The following is a 17003-nucleotide window of genomic DNA, read 5'->3' as shown; positions in this document are numbered from 1 at the left end:
TATGTCTTGATATGATACCTTTCATCCTTTATTCAGTTCCCACACTCTTGAGTAGCAAGGGTGTATAAACCTTCTTGGACATCAAACACATTCCAGTAAACTATTATAGGGATAGTTTAGGGGATACAAAACATTATTCCTATTACAAGGAATCACACCGGATTCAGTTCATTCATGAATCTATACTAAATGCTATATGAAGAGATACACTTACGTGGATCCTCTTACATGGATACAGTTACATTGATACTTGTACCTATATATTATATGATGAGATACTGTTACATATTATACGTGTAGATTAGTTATGTGTATCCTAGTACAAAAGGATATCATACGGGGCTAACCATTCCGGCACCCACCTGTTAGTAACAGAGGTAATGAACATCTACGGATGCCTACGGTTAATACTTATACTAGGGGTACCTTTACGGGACTAACCATTCCTTCAACCTGCTATTAGCTACAAAGGAAAAATGAATATCTACGGAGGTTCAAGGTTAATACTATTCGGCATTCGCGATGTCAGGTTTATCCTAATACAAAAGCATAATACTTATATGGCTATATTATCCCTATCACTTTTATTTTATGATACGTTCACATAAACGATGAGGTAGACTATATATTGGTAATAGTAGTCATACAGGGGAAAAACCATCGTTGTTACAGCAAAACATTCAAGTCTTGGTAGAAGACTACTTTCAAAACATTCGGGTCTTGGTAGAAGACTACTTTTATAACTAGTAGCAAATATGGGATTTTCTACGATTTTCACTCTTATATCAAATGTTTCATATAAAAGATTTACATGACATTCAAAACAGCTTTCCAAATCAAAGTAATGACACTTAAATACTTATGAATTCACCAACTTTATGTTGACCTACTCTTTCAAAATAACTTGTATTCTCACGTTACCAGTAGACAGGTACGATGAACAGGTTTCGAGAAGACGGAGGATAGACAAGACTCGTCTTTTATTTTAATTACATATTTTGGTGTCTTATTACTATCAAAGAACACACATGCATTAAAACTTTACTTTTAATGCAATGAATGATGTTGTTGCTTGTATACTACTTTACACTGTTATGATACTTCACATGGCGTCCTCCACCCCTGAACGTTTTCGCCGTTCTTGGTTTTGGGGTGTGACAGTTGATCTTGTTAGTTGAAGACCAATATTATTGTTTTTATTACTTTAAATTGAAGTACATTGTACTTTTTTTTTTGTGTTATTTTTGAAGTATATTAACAATCTTTGTGAAGTACAAAATGATTTAATTAGTGATGTTGCTTTAAAGACTCAAAACATAACCGAATCCGATGGTGATCCGACCTCCATTGATTGGGTCGCAATATTTGAGAAGGTGTTAGGTGCTTGAATGGGGAATCCGAGAGACATCAGGACTAAACTCCTTCTACAGTGGGTACAAGTGCTCCATCCCAATGGTAGTCAAAGTCACAAGCACCATAACCAACACTAATACTTATTAAACTCTTAAAGAATTTGATAGTTTTGCTATATTGTCAAGAATTTGACACATTTATAGTAATTTTTGGTACTTTGATACTTTGCATATTTGTTAAGTGGTTAATTCATTTGTTATGAATTTGTAGTTTGGTAGTTTGTAAAATTATTAAAGACTTAATTGATTTGGTGGTTTGATAGTTTGGTAAATTGTTAACAAATTAATTCATTTGGTGGTTTGATAGTTTGTTAAATTGTTAATGACAAAGTATGTATTTTTGAACTTATATAAATATTTTGTAGGATGTGGATGTTAATGTTTTTCTTTAAAACACGACGTTTGTGACGACAATTGGAGATATTATCTGTTCGTTCAAGAACCAAATCAACAACGATGGGGAAGGTGAAGACGCAAAATATTTCTTGTTTTATGTTATTGATGATGTTATTTTGGATTTATTAGATAGTTTATAGATGATATATTTAATGTTTATTTGGATTTATTAGATAGTTTATGTAATCTGGTATATATAACGTTTCATGTATTTTGGTGTGTATTTTTTTGTTATTTGATGTTTTATTTAATGTGGTATGTATAATTTTCTATATTTTTTAAAAATCTGTATTTTATAATATATAAACTACTATTATAAATAAATACTTTAAAAAAAACATTATGGGCGACAATATTTGCGATGACATGTGCCAATTGCGACGACGCTTGCCTCTGGGAAGCGTTGCCGGAAAATACTCTGACTGGTGGCAGGAATATTAATGGAGGTGGCACTAATAGCGACGATAGGGCATTTTATCAATGACGAGTACTAGCGATGATAGTAATTGCGACCACACTTAAGTATTTGCAACGCTGTAATAGCGGCGACCCTTTAGCGACGACTGTCGAAATCAATGTGAATTTTTTTATCGTCACTACAGGTAAGGTTTTTTATTGTGTTAATAAAAATATGTGTTTGACAATCTAGTAAGTTACGTCATCGAATATACCATAATTATGTTTTTGGGTGTTAAAATGGTTAAAAAATAGAGTAAGACTAGGTATATAAAACATTATTTACCATCTTTTTCCTCAAAAACATGAGGTCAATGTTTTTACAATCTGTTCTCATAATCATAAACTCAATTATGGACACGTATATATAGCCTAACATACCAACTTGTATTAGACTAGGAAATTTATGACCAATTTGCCATAAACTAAACTTTCCATAAATTAGATTGCTTGGTCTCCAAGTCGTCATCGACTTAGGATTCCAACAATCACCCCCGAATATCTAAGTCCTTCTAGAGAATTCTTCAACCCGATCAACATCTTATTATCTCTTTTCACCACCCGACCTCTTTATCAAGCTTGTTCTGAGAGCAACTTTCCACCTAACAACAAGACTAGGTCACGACCACATTTATCGTCTTCCGTGACCCGCAAAACGAACCAAATCAAAGTCACCCACTTTGACGTCTTCCCGTCCATTTATTTTGCGCCTCCGGTTGTGTGACAATCGTCAATCTTGAGTCAAGTCAAGTCATCAAGTCAAGCCGGTCAACTCGATTAAACCTTGTGTATTAGGGTTTGTGTTATGTTCATACTGTATAACTTGCTATATTAATGGGAAAACATCACTTGAGAAAAATCTTGTGCTAAAAATTTCCTAAGCCCTAGTGCTAATCAATGAACTAAACTGATAAAAACCATGTTGCATACTCATTGGGAGTGTGTGGGATCCTTAACCATGACTTAACGGGGCTCAAGAAACTTGCTTAGCGGAGCCAAACACTCACAAATGCCACACTTGAAATCTCTCTCAAATATCTCTCTGTATGAGAAATCTCTCCAAGAATGTCAAATCTCTCCCAAATCTCTCCAAGTATGTGAAATCTCTCTCAAATATCTCTTTGTATAAGAATCTCTCCAAGAATGTCAAATCTCTCCCAAATCTCTCCAAGTATGTGAAATCTCTCTCAAATATCTCTCTGTATGAGAAATCTCTCCAAGAATGTCAAATCTCTCCCAAATCTCTCCAAGTATGTAAAATCTCTCCCAAATCTCTCTCCAAAGTTTCCCGTAACTTTTTAGAGTCATTCGGGTCATTCCGACACTTAACCGTGTCAAAAACGGCTTAAAACGGGGTAAAAACGAGAAAAATAGACATTAGGAACCGAAACCTCTCGAGAAGAGAGAAGCTTCTTAGCACCCGAAGGTCCTCTTAGGGACTGAGAGCAAGGAGGAGCCGAACCCTCCTGAGCCGAACCGAACCTCGCCCTGGAAGAACCGAAACCGAACCCTGCTTAAGAGGAGCCGAACCGAACCTCGCCCTGGAAGAACCGAAACCGAACCCTGCTTAAGAGGAACCGAACCGAACCTCGCCCTGGAAGAACCGAAACCGAACCCTGCTTAAGAGGAACCGAACCGAACCTCGCCCTGGAAGAACCGAAACCGAACCCTGCTTAAGAGGAACCGAACTCGAACCCCGCTTAAGAGGAACCGAACCTCGCCCTGGAAGAACCGAACCCGAAGGTACTGTTCACCACTGTTCATTCAGCACCTTTCGGTTGGACGCGTCGCCTCTTATCTCCGGACCGAACCCCCTCTCGCCTTCGCCTCTCGCTTCCTCGCCCCTTTCGCTTCCCTCTGTTCGTTTCGTTTCCGGCTACAGCCCCCAGCAAGGACCGAACCTCAGCCTAGGGACCAAGAGGTCTCGCTGGGAATGCCTTTCTTCCCGGTTTTCGCGTAGTTTTGCATTTAAGGCCCGTTTTTAATTATTTTAACGCGGGATTGTCACCCAAAAAATCATATTTTAACATAATAAACTCTAAATATTCATAATTTAAACATATTTTTATGAAAATCATTATCTAAATAATAAAGATCTAATGGGGAATTTATTTAAGGTGGAGTGTTGACTTTGCCTTAACTTATGACACAAGCAACCACCCCACACCCACTCTATGACCAGCCATACCTCCCCACCTTACCTATGTTACTTCAATGTCCCCTTACACTCAAATTTCACTCACTCCCACGTTTTTTGAGCTGGAACAAACAACCACACTCCTCATTTTCTCTCATTTCTCTCATTCCACTAAGTAACAAACACCACTTTTCTCTCAAACTTTTTCTACACAAATTTTCGAGATTCAAGGCTGATTTCAAGTGTTCTTCCACTCTTAGTAAGTAAAAATTCATCCTCCCTATTATTATTTCACTTCCTTCTACTCAAATCTTTGATTGCTTACACAAACTCCATAACTATAATCTTAGATTCTCGAAAACCTTCAAGGCATCTCCAAGTGTTCTTGAATTAAACACTTCCATTCTTTAACAATCATCTACTGAAATCACTTAAGGTGAGTTCATACCCCTACATTTTCATGTTTTCTCAAGTTTTCAGGGGGGGGGGGGGGGGAATACAAGTTAAAACATCAAGAACATAACTAAATATTTCTAACAGCCTTCATCAGAAAAGTTCAACTCCATTCACAGACTGTTTTGGGCATATTAAACATTTTTGTTTTCAAAACTGTACAAGGTTCAAATAGTTCAAGTTTGTAGCTTTAAAATGACTACTTGCACATCTCCATACGATTTTTCTACAATTTATGTTGATTTTTACAAAACTGCCTATCATTTCAAACAACAATCCGGACCAGTCTGTGATTATGGACTTTTTCACCCAAGTTGGAGGTCATTAAAAATCGTGATAAAAATTATGAGTAAACTAGACACATTTTGTGAACTCTCAGAATTTACGGATCTAGTTTTCGACTTCGTATGAATTTTCTATGATTTTTCCAAAACAGCGCAGAATGGCTAAAGTTAGCCAACAGCATGTAAATATCATAACACTTTGTATTATGTTGAGCAAAGTGTATAATCATAAGTTCTAATATTTGAATGTGTTTCCTTGTTAGTTTATCATTATGAACTGAAACTAAGTCATTCATATTAAATATTATTCATTCATTTTAGAACACGTATTATGTAACTATAAAAAGTATAGTTTGATAAATTCACAACACTAATACATTTCCATAAACGAATTCATGCATATTACATACATTTTAGATAAACTATAATAGGTATAGTTTATGATACATCACTCAACACACTCGTACAAAAAGGGTACATTCATACAAGAAAGATTTATATCCACACACATTCCACGTAAACTTGTTAACCTATGTTGTGAGACTCTCTCTCTCCCCGTACGTCCGAGTGCGGGATATAATTCCTGGTAGTTATAATCAGAATCTCCTTGAGGGAGAACGTGATACTTGTATATAGATCTATATTGGGTTTGACACCCCACACCTTGCTGCTAGCTACAGTGGGACCTGCAGGTCTACGGGTGACAAATGTCATTTCATTTTCGCGATGCCTGAGAAATGTTGTGGCAGGTTTACATAGTCACAGTATGATTATAGCGACTCACCTAGGGAGTTAACAATTCATAAAGTTTATGGGATTTCATAAAACCGAAGTAGGTTTTAGGTTGATTAAAAATTTACTTTCCATATCATTTTAAACTCACGACATTTCTACTAAGTAATGATGATTTCTTATACATTTTGGTCTTTGGTTATGAGGCTACATTTTACGGATTTCAAGGAAAATATCGGATTTTTCTGAAACAAACGCAACATTTACATGTGAAAGACTTCTACTAAGTTTATTAATAAAAGCTTATGAACTCACCAACCTTTGTGTTGACACTTTTTCAAACAACTTGTATTCTCAGGAAAACACTAAACAGGTAATCAAGTGCTTTTGAGGATGGGACGTTAAGGCGTCAAACTTTTCATATTTTGTCAACATATTGTAATTGATTTTGAAACATGTAATTCATACAAGTGATGTAACTTTTTCAATTATATATATGTTGGTTGTGTTTGCTTAAATTACTATTGAAATTGTGGTTATGATACTATACATGAAGTCCTACACCCCCGGACGTTTCCGCCATCCTTGGTTTGGGGGTGTGACAGGTTGGTCTCTCTCTACCTTAGAACCAGCCCGATCAAGAAAAATTGAGGCTGCTGTTGAGATGCTTCAACTCGTAATAAAAAACAATCCACACCCCCTTAAAACGAACCTGGTTCCCGCTGCGTCTGTCCAACAACGAAAGGCTACGGTATTCTTGAAACCGACTCTCAAACCGGCACAGTCTTCACCTCGCTCTGATACCAATTAAAGTTTTGAAAACAAGAATGCAAAACAAATAACCAAAATAACTATTTGATTAATTGGAAAATCACTCAAAACCAATATTTTTACAATCTGTTCTCATAATCATAAACTCGATTATGGACACGTATATATAGCCTAACATACCAACTTGTATTAGACTAGGAAATTTATGACCAACATGACATAAACTAGACTTTCCATAAATTCGATTGCTTGGTCTCCAAGTCCTTATCGACTTAGGATTCCAACAGTGGTTTGCTTTTATCATCTCTCCCACCCAACAAAATAATAAAAAAATAAAAAAAATCATCCACCAAAGAGTTTGAAGCTCTGTCTTTTCCTATGGTTATCCATGTCAGAAGAAATCGTGAGCTTCAAATTTATCAATCCTCACATTCATAATAAGACCTCTTAATTTGCAGACAATAAGATTGGACCGAAATCCATTATCAGAATCAGTAACTATTCCCAATTGGAGGTGTTTTAGGATTTTGCAAAGTATAGTAAGATATATATATATATATATATATATATATATATATATATATATATATATATATATATATATATATATATATATATATATATATATATATATATATATATATATATATATATATATATATATATCAACCCTTTATAGCATAAAATTTACGTCACTCCGGAAGAATCTTCACGTAAAGATGAGTGGTTAGTCTTTCATGTTACCACAATATCTTTAAATTCGATTTAAAAAAAAAAAAAACAAGTCGAGCTCCCCTTTTCTAAAATTTATCATAATTGTAACATATCCAATTATGACGTAGTAATATTGATTCCGTGGTGTAGTTCCAGGTTTTGTTTTTTGTTTTTTGTTTTTTTTTTTTTTTGAAAAAAGCCGAATATAATAGAAATACTTACTCATATAAAACAGTATAGAGCAATATCAATCTCCTTACGTACATGCAAATATGAATAAAATTAAAAAAAAAAAAAAAAAAAAATTCAAACAAAACCAAATTACGTACACATATCTCAACCTAAGTAAACACTGGACTTAGGTTATGTTAGGCGGACTAGCTGAAAAGCTAGCTGATGACTGAAAAGCTAGCTGTTAAATAAAAAGCTAGCTGATAGCTGAAAAGCTAGCTGATAAAAAAATAACGTTTGGTAAAACTAACTGAAAATCTAGTTGAAATATATAAAATTACATAAAAGGACATGTAAAAATATGTGTTTCTATAATTAATTAAGGGGTGTATTTGGAAAATTTTAAAAAACCTCCTAAAAAGCTAGTTTAAGTAGCTTTTCAAAAAGCTAGCTTATAAGCTACTTTTTGGCTTACCAAACACGACCACATAAAAAAACTTGAAAAATAAGCTAGTTTATCAGCTAGCTGTGGCGCGCCAAACACAACCTTAATAAAAGAAAGCTAAAGCCGTCACCAAGAAACTGACGGGTACCACGGCGGTGAAACTTGTAAGATGGAGCAAAACTGGGCGATGGCGGTGGTAGAATGGTGCTAACTGTGAGTGGAGAAACGGGAGCAGGAGTGGCGGGTGCTGGTGCTGCTGGAAGGGTGGCAGACGTGGCGGAGACGTTGATTGTTAGTTTCTGACCAATTTGGCAATGAGTTCCGACGGTGCAGACGTAATAGTGGGTTCCAGGTGCTTTCAAGGTGACTCTAGCAGGGCCGGTGGTGACGATGGAGATGGGGTTGGCGGCGGAGCATGGGCCGTAAGCCGCCTGCGAGACTTCAGCAACGTTATGAAATTCGGTGATGAAGTTAAAGAGAAGAACATTGCCGACTCTGAAGGTCTGAGTTGATGCCCAGGTGGTGTAAGCAGAAGGTCCGTTGGGAGGAATATTCCAGCCCAAGGCGTTACCGACCACATGGGTAGTTTGAGCTGCCGTGCCTTGAAACTGCACAGATGCAAGCATTAGCGCCATCATCATTGCCAAATTGAACTTTAAACCTGTCATCCTTTGTCATTGTGATTTCCAACAAACCACCGCTCAAAATCCAAAAGATATGTTTGATTACCTAATACGTATCCGGGCCGTACTGTAACGCCCGCAGATCCGAGCTAGTCAATTTAGAGGCAATAGGGATCAAAAATGACTTTTCGACAAAAGATTATTTAGAATAAATGTCTTAACCAAGTTTTAGAATATGTCACAAGGTTTCCGTACATATAAAGAACACCGAAATCCGAGTTATAACGAAGAAGTTATGGCCCGTTGAAATTCGCGACGGAACCGGCACGGCATCGGGAAGCGTAAATAGTGAATTTACGATGGAGGACTTTTTAGCCTTAGTGATCTAAACGAAAGTCGTATAATATGTTAAACCGAGAAAATCCATAAAAAGAACACTCAAATCTGACTTCGTATGAAGAAGTTATGATTTTTCTAAGATTCGGCTTAGTAGTGTACAGCCCGAAACTCGAATTTTAGTTCGAGCGGTTTTTCGCTTACGTGACCTAAATGAGAGTTGAAGATCTCATTAATAGGAACTCAACGGTAAAAAGACAGACGAAAACGGAGTCCGTATGAAGGAGTTATGAATTCTTAGCAGTCATTTAACAGTCTAAACGCCTCTTACTGTTAAATTTGAGATCGGTCGAGCATTAGCCGACGGAGTCTAAACAAAAGTTGTAGATCTTGATTTTACCTACGCGTGAATATAAAAAACGTCGAAAACGGAGCTCGTACGCGAAAGTTGTGATTTTTCTAAGTTTGAAGGCTGATACGCGATAGGGGGTGACGTGGCACCACCAGAATTGGACACGTGGCACCACCAGAAGGCCACCACATGGACCAACTCGGCGAGTAGGTCCCCTCTACTCGGCGAGTCCATCATATTTTTGCACTATAAATAGAGGTGTCGGGTCTAGCCTCTTCTTCACACCTCCCAAACCTTCTTTCTCTCTCTAAGCCTCCCTAACCCCCTAAAGCCTAGGGTAACTCCCCAGCACGAGGCGGAAGCCCCGGAGCACCCGACGGCTCCGAGAAAAGAGCCTTTCAGCTTGGGAAATGCTGCTTCAGCGAAGCCTGGTTTTGCGAAAAACTCGTTGTAAGTGAGCTACGCCTACGCTAGTTTTAATATAGCTTCTAATTAATTATAGTAACATTATTAGGACCTGAAAATAATTATTTGGGATATTATTATGAGTTATATTGAGTGTTATTTAACTCTTATATAATAATAATAATAGTCAGACTATTAATTTGTCGCGGTTATCGTTAAACTAAACTCTAGTGGTATCGGTACTAGGTTTTATTGAAGGAATATCGTTTTGACAGTATCGAAGCGTTGTCCGAGTGCTAAGTCACCACCTACTCAGGTGAGTGCATAGTTACTTTCAGCTTACACATAGATATGAAGTATTTTATATAAATTACGTGATGTGTGTGTATATTATCTGTATACTTGCTATCTATGCTGGATGAACATTTTATACATGTTTTCAATGATTTAAACTGTATATGTATTTTATATCTACAAAATGTGTTGGGTAAAACATGGGTAGATGTATTAGTTGCTGTGTGATAAAATGAAATAATGAGATGCCTCATTATAGATGTTCTTGATGATCTAGTCATCTAGCGGAGTATAGATGACGACCACGGACTATTCTAGACAGTCCAGTGGAACACTAACAGGCTCGCAACCTGTAGGTGTTTATTCGAACTATGTGTTTAACCGAACTGTGTGTTTATTCGAACTGTGTGAATTGTGTGCTCACCAGATATACTCCATCCCAATGATATGAAATAATGAGATGCCTCGTTATAGATGTTCTTGATGATCTAGTCATCTAGCGGAGTATAGATGACGATCACGGACTATTGTAGACAGTCCAGTGGAACACTAACAGGCTCGCAACCTGTAGGTGTTTATTCGAACTATGTGTTTAACCGAACTGTGTGTTTATTCGAACTGTGTGTTTATTCGAACTGTGTGAACTGTGTGCTCACCAGATATACTCCATCCCAATGATAGTCCTTTGACTAGGTCCCTTGTGTTAGATGTTTTAGGGACGTAATGTGAGGATAACGGGAATGGGTAATTGGGTTGATTGTTTGATGTTTAAAAATAATAATTATATTATTGTGGGTTGAAAACCCTATGTGCTCACTAGGTTTCCCAACCTGACCCACTCAGTTTATTTATATCACAGGTGTTGATATGAAGTCACAATACACTGAGAGATTTAAAGAGATGTAGATCACTAGTGTAAATAATTATAAGTTCTGTTTATGCTTATGTTTCTGTATTAATGATGACATCCCAAACGTTTTAAAATGAAATAAATACGTTTCTTCGAAAATGTTTTAATAACGTATTTACCATGTTTTTCTGGGAACAAATTCCGCAACATTTTTATAAAATGAAGTACTCTGATTTTTATAAAGCATAAACAAAAATCGGTCTTTTCTGACTGTGATTTTGGGGATGTCACAGTTGGTATCAGAGCATTAGTTTAAGCGAACTAGGAATATGGATTTATTTCTAGACTTAAACTTAGAATGCTAAGCGATGATTGTGAGGTGTGAGCACTAGATTATTTTAGGAATTGTGCCTAAAATGCTTTTATGTGCTAAATACTTGTGCCTGATATGGTGTTAGTTGTTCGGATCTATGGTCTGTTGCCGACCGGATCTGGAAACCTTATGTGTTTAGGATTCTAAACGTATGACTACGATATTAGAACTAGCATATAAACGTTTCGGAGTGATAAGTATGACTTAACCATCAATCCTAAGTAAAGATCTAGATTCACCTTATTCGGTGTATAGATCAAGATGGCAAGAACCCGTAGTGGAAACGTGAATGCAAATGGGAACGGAAACCAACCCCCAGTGATTGAGCAAATACCGGTGATGGAAGCCGCCACTGAGCCAGTCATAATGGCCGGAGTGCAAGCGATGATCCAAGCGATGTTGGATCGTTAAATGGAGGAAACTAGACGTTTGCTCCAGCAAAATCGTGAGGAAGCCACTATTCAGATCGAACAACCCAAGTTGAACAAAGGGCAGACTGAGGAAGGAAACTACAGTGGGACTGTTGGTCAAGTCAACCCACCAATAGTTCGACAAAACAACCAAGATGACAAAGTCGAGAGGAATGGATGCAAGTACAAGGATTTTCTGACTTGCAAGCCATCGACTTTCACTGGAAAGGAGGATCCGATCGGGGTCATGGATTGGATCTCGGAGATGGAGTTGGCCTTCATCACATGCGGTTGCAGAGGGAAGCTACAGACCACATTTGCAGTGCGTCAGTTTCAAGGAGGCGCTGTACGTTGGTGGAATACCTTGGGGAAGACTCTGAGCCCTAATAAGCCCCTGCAACTGACATGGGCAGAATTTCTGGTGCAATTCAAACGAAAGTACTGCTCAGCTCAAAACTTGCTTGAGCTAGAGAACCAGTTTCTAACCCTGAAGAAGGGAAGCATGTCAATCGATGAATACACGAACAACTTCACAGAAAAGATGGAGTTTGCCTTGCGTCTTGTTCCGGATAAGCATGTTAAAGTATGATTATATCACATTAGAACATGAAGGAAGGCTTAGTCTGTTTTAGAATTTAAGAGACCTGAGTCTAAACGTGCATAACATGATGATAGGTAATAATTTGGAGTCTAATATGAGGTAGAGAGCAGGTGCACGATCAAGTACTACTTATAGTCAATAAGTCTAAGAGATAGACTTGAAGGAATAAAGAAGTTATAATGATTACCTAGGATGAAGAGATGACATATGGAGTCATTATACGATCCTTGTTTCGTTGATGATTCCAGGACGTAATCATCCTACGGGGGAGATAATTGTAACGCCCGCAGATCCGGGCTAGTCAATTTAGAGGCAATAGGGGTCAAAAATAACTTTTCGACAAAAGATTATTTAGAATAAATAGTCTTAACCAAGTTTTAGAATATGTCACAAGGTTTCCGTACATATAAAGAACGCCGAAATCCGAGTTATAACGAAGAAGTTATGGCCCGTCGAAGTTTCGCGACGGAACCGGCACGGCATCGGGAAGCGTAAATAGTGAATTTACAATGGAGGACTTTATAGCCTTAGTGATCTAAACGAAAGTCGTAGAATATGTTAAACCAAGAAAATCCATAAAAAGAACGCTCAAATCTGACTTCATATGAAGAAGTTATGATTTTTCTAAGATTCGGCTTAGCAGTGTACAACCCGAAACTCGAATTTTAGTTCGAGCGGTTTTTGGCTTACGTGACCTAAATGAGAGTTGAAGATCTCATTAATAGGAACTCAACAGTAAAAAGATAGACGAAAACAGAGTCCGTATGAAGGAGTTATGAATTCTTCGCGGTCATTTAACAGTCTAAACGCCTCCTACTGTTAAATTTGAGATCGGTCGAGAATTAGCCGATGGAGTCTAAACAAAAGTTTTAGATCTTGATTTTACCTACGCGTGGATATAAAGAACGTTGAAAACGGAGCTCGTATGCAAAAGTTATGATTTTTTTAAGTTTGAAGGCTGATACGCGATAGGGGGTGACGTGGCACCACCAGAATTGGACACGTGGCACCACCAGAAGGCCACCACATGGACCAACTCGGCGAGTCCATCAGATTTTTGCACTATAAATAGAGGTGTCGGGTCTAGCCTCTTCTTCACACCTCCCAAACCTTCTTTCTCTCTCTAAACTCTTTCTCTAAGCCTCCCTAACCCCCTAAAGCCTAGGGTAACTCCCTAGCACGAGGCGGAAGCCCAGGAGCACCCGACAGCTCCGAGAAAAGAGCCTTTCGGCTCGGGAAACGCTGCTCCAGCGAAGCCTGGTTTTGCGAAAAACTCGCTGTAAGTGAGCTACGCCTACGCTGGTTTTAATATAGCTTCTAATTAATTATAGTAACATTATTAGGACCTGAAAATAATTATTTGGGCTATTAATATGAGTTATATTGAGTGTTATTTAACGCTTATATAATAATAATAATAGTCAGACTATTAATTTGTCGCGGTTATCATTAAACTAAACCCTAGTGGTATCGGTACTAGGTTTTATCGAAGGAATATCGTTTTGAGAGTATCGAAGCGCTGTTCGAGTGCTGAGTCACCACCTACTCAGGTGAGTGCGTAGTTACTTTTAGCTTACACATAGATATGAAGTATTTTATATAAATTACGTGCTGTGTGTATATTATCTGTATACTTGTTATCTATGCTGGATGAACGTTTTATACATGTTTTCAATGATTTAAACTGTATATGTATTTTATATCTACAAAATGTGTTGGGTAAAACATGTGTAGATGTATTAGTTGCTATGTGATAAAATGAAATAATGAGATGCCTCGTTATAGATGTTCTTGATGATCTAGTTATCTAGCGGAGTATAGATGATGACTACGGACTATTCTAGACAGTCCAGTGGAACACTAACAGGCTCGCAACATGTAGGTGTTTATTCGAACTATGTGTTTAACCGAACTGTGTGTTTATTCGAACTGTGTGTTTATTCGAATTGTGTGAATTGTGTGCTCACCAGATATACTCCATCCCAATGATAGTCCTTTGACTAGGTCCCTTGTGTTAGATGTTTTAGGGACGTAATGTGAGGATAAGGGGAATGGGTAATTGGGTTGATTGTTTGATGTTTAAAAATAATAATTATATTATTGTGGGTTGAAAACCCTATGTGCTCACTAGGTTTCCCAACCTGACCCACTCAGTTTATTTATATCACAGGTGTTGATATGAAGTCACAATACACCGAGAGATTTAAAGAGATGTAGATCACTAGTGTAAATAATTGTAAGTTCTGTTTATGCTTATGTTTCTGTATTAACGATGACATCCCAAACGTTTTAAAATGAAATAAATACGTTTCTTCGAAAATGTTTTAATAACGTATTTACCATGTTTTTCTGGGAACAAATTCCGCAACATTTTTATAAAATGAAGTACTCTGATTTTTATAAAGCATAAACAAAAATCGGTCTTTTCTGGCCGTGATTTTGGGGATGTCACAGTTGGTATCAGAGCATTAGTTTAAGCGAACTAGGAATATGGATTTATTTCTAGACTTAAACTTTGAATGCTAAGCGATGATTGTGAGGTGTGAGCACTAGATTATTTTAGGAATTGTGCCTAAAATGCTTTTATGTGCTAAATACTTGTGCCTGATATGGTGTTAGTTGTTCGGATCTATGGTCTATCAATTGGTGCTCTCATCATCGTCTCAATGCCTCCAGATTTCGACTCCACTTCCAACAACCCCAAGGCCACCGCCGACAATCCGAATGCCGCCCTCAATGATCAATTGCAAGTTTTAATCCACATTCCAATCGTCACCAACCACCATCTCAATGCTATCTCAGAAAATTTGTCCAATTTGATCAACATCCTCACCAACCAACACGTCAACCAACCTCCACCGTTGTTGCTGTCACCACCATTTCAAAGAACGTTATCACCGTTAACACTATCGACAATCCCATCACAACCGGTTGAATTGAAACCACCATTATCGTCACTACCATCACCAAAGGAACCACTCCCACAACTGGCACTAATAACTACCTACGGACACATCCAAGTGATCAAGATCACTTTTCGTTTGCTCGATCGAAGAGTCGATGCTCTATTTACTACCAGCTCTTGCTTATCCGACCTCAAGGATGAGGTCCATTTTAAGGGAGGAAGAATAGATACATATCTCGGGTCGTACCTCTGGCCACCTCCATGGTCGGATCCATCAAAGACAAGATACATGAAATAGGCATGCCTTTCCCGACACTTTTGCGACATATTCCTTGTTATCATTAAACCTTGAATGGAGATCCACACATTAGAGCCCATGATCTCATTTAACTGCTTTTTAGTTTTTAATGCAATTTTTCATTACTATGTTAGTTCCATTAGTCCCACAATTCCATGTTCCTAATTTTTAGCTAGCATTTTCTTTTGTTACATAAATAGATTTATGTTCCATTAAAGAGAAGAAGAGACGAATTATTAGAAAAGTATCTTTTTTTTATGGTTGTTATTTCTTTGGGAGATTAGCCATCTCGAATCGGTTAGATCTTGGAGATTGACCTTCTTGAATCAGTTTCTATCATTACCCAACTGGATTTCTGGTAGGCGATTAGGGATTCAAATTCAGTTTCGGGCGATTCTCACCTATATCACCTCTATGAATAAAAATTATTACATGAATGCATAGTGTCTACTTTCTATATAGATATGTTGACCTAGGAAAGGTCTTTGGAAAACCTTAGAAAATTACACGAGAGATTGACCATGTTTAACTACCCATGATTTAATCTTTTACTTTCCTTAAGTTCCTATAAATCCGAGCAATCCTAAGTCGTAGAAGTTGACATACTATGGAATTCAATCATACAACATAATACCCTTGGCCTTGTTCTTCTTCAAATCTTCTAGGTACTTCTAGTAGCTATGTCTCTAGTGACCCTTTCCTTGGCACTAAAAACATACAAACTCTTTGGGATTAGTGTTAGGAGCTATCTCATAATTGAATTTTCTCGTAAGACCTTGGTTGGAAGATCCAAACTTGGGCTTAACCTTGGGATGATAAAACTTATACATCTTATTAACACCACCATGCCAAATGGAAAAGACAAGAGCATGAGTGTTGGAGCTTTTAGTCTTACGCATACTAGCTTCGTTAGTTTTCAACATGTCATGAAAATCGATAAGGGTCTTCTCGAGGTTGTTCATATTACAGTTCATAATGAACTCATGATACGAAGTAGAAAGCTAGTTAAGGACCATGTCAATGGCCAACTTGTTTGGAAACTTGACTCCCGAGTTCTATTATTTTTCAATGTATAACTTCATTTTTTGAGCGTGCGAACATAAATAAGTCCCATCTTGATGTTTACAAATGATAAAGTATTTTATGATATCACATATTTCTTAATGAGCTTACACTTGGAATAATTTCTTATGATGCTCATTTTATTGAATGCTCAAAGCTCTAGAAACTCTTTTAGAGTTCAAAATACATGGTCGCCAACATGATGCAAGAAACTTTTGTAGATTCATCAAAATGCATGTAATTTTAAGAAAACACTTCCTCTTCAGATGAGTCATCGTCTAATAAGGGGAAATCTTGATCGAAGATATAATATGTCCCCATGTGCCTAAAGTAAATCCTCAAAATATGAATCCAGTGCAAATAGTTCTGACCAGTAAGCTTTGCCCTTGTAAGGACTAATATAAGCGAGATGTTGGATATGGAGTGAGGTAGTGGAAGAGGAGAATGAGGAAGAGGGTTATTGTTCACGTTCAACATCTACATGATGAAAGTTTAGTTAGTTTGAATTCATCCTTAAAATTAC

The 17003-nt window shown here is 37.4% G+C and overlaps 1 pseudogene; it reads right to left on the bottom strand.

Moving 5' to 3' along the window:
• Window positions 1-8048: 8048 nt before the first annotated feature.
• Window positions 8049-8639, bottom strand: LOC145046099 (stellacyanin pseudogene; annotated as a pseudogene).
• Window positions 8640-17003: the final 8364 nt, after the last annotated feature.

The sequence above is a fragment of the Lactuca saligna genome, chromosome 5 (genome assembly GCF_052625555.1).
Source record: "Lactuca saligna cultivar CGN05327 chromosome 5, ASM5262555v1, whole genome shotgun sequence".
NCBI classification, from domain to species: Eukaryota; Viridiplantae; Streptophyta; class Magnoliopsida; order Asterales; family Asteraceae; genus Lactuca; species Lactuca saligna.
This window is presented reverse-complemented; position numbering and strand designations above follow the sequence as displayed.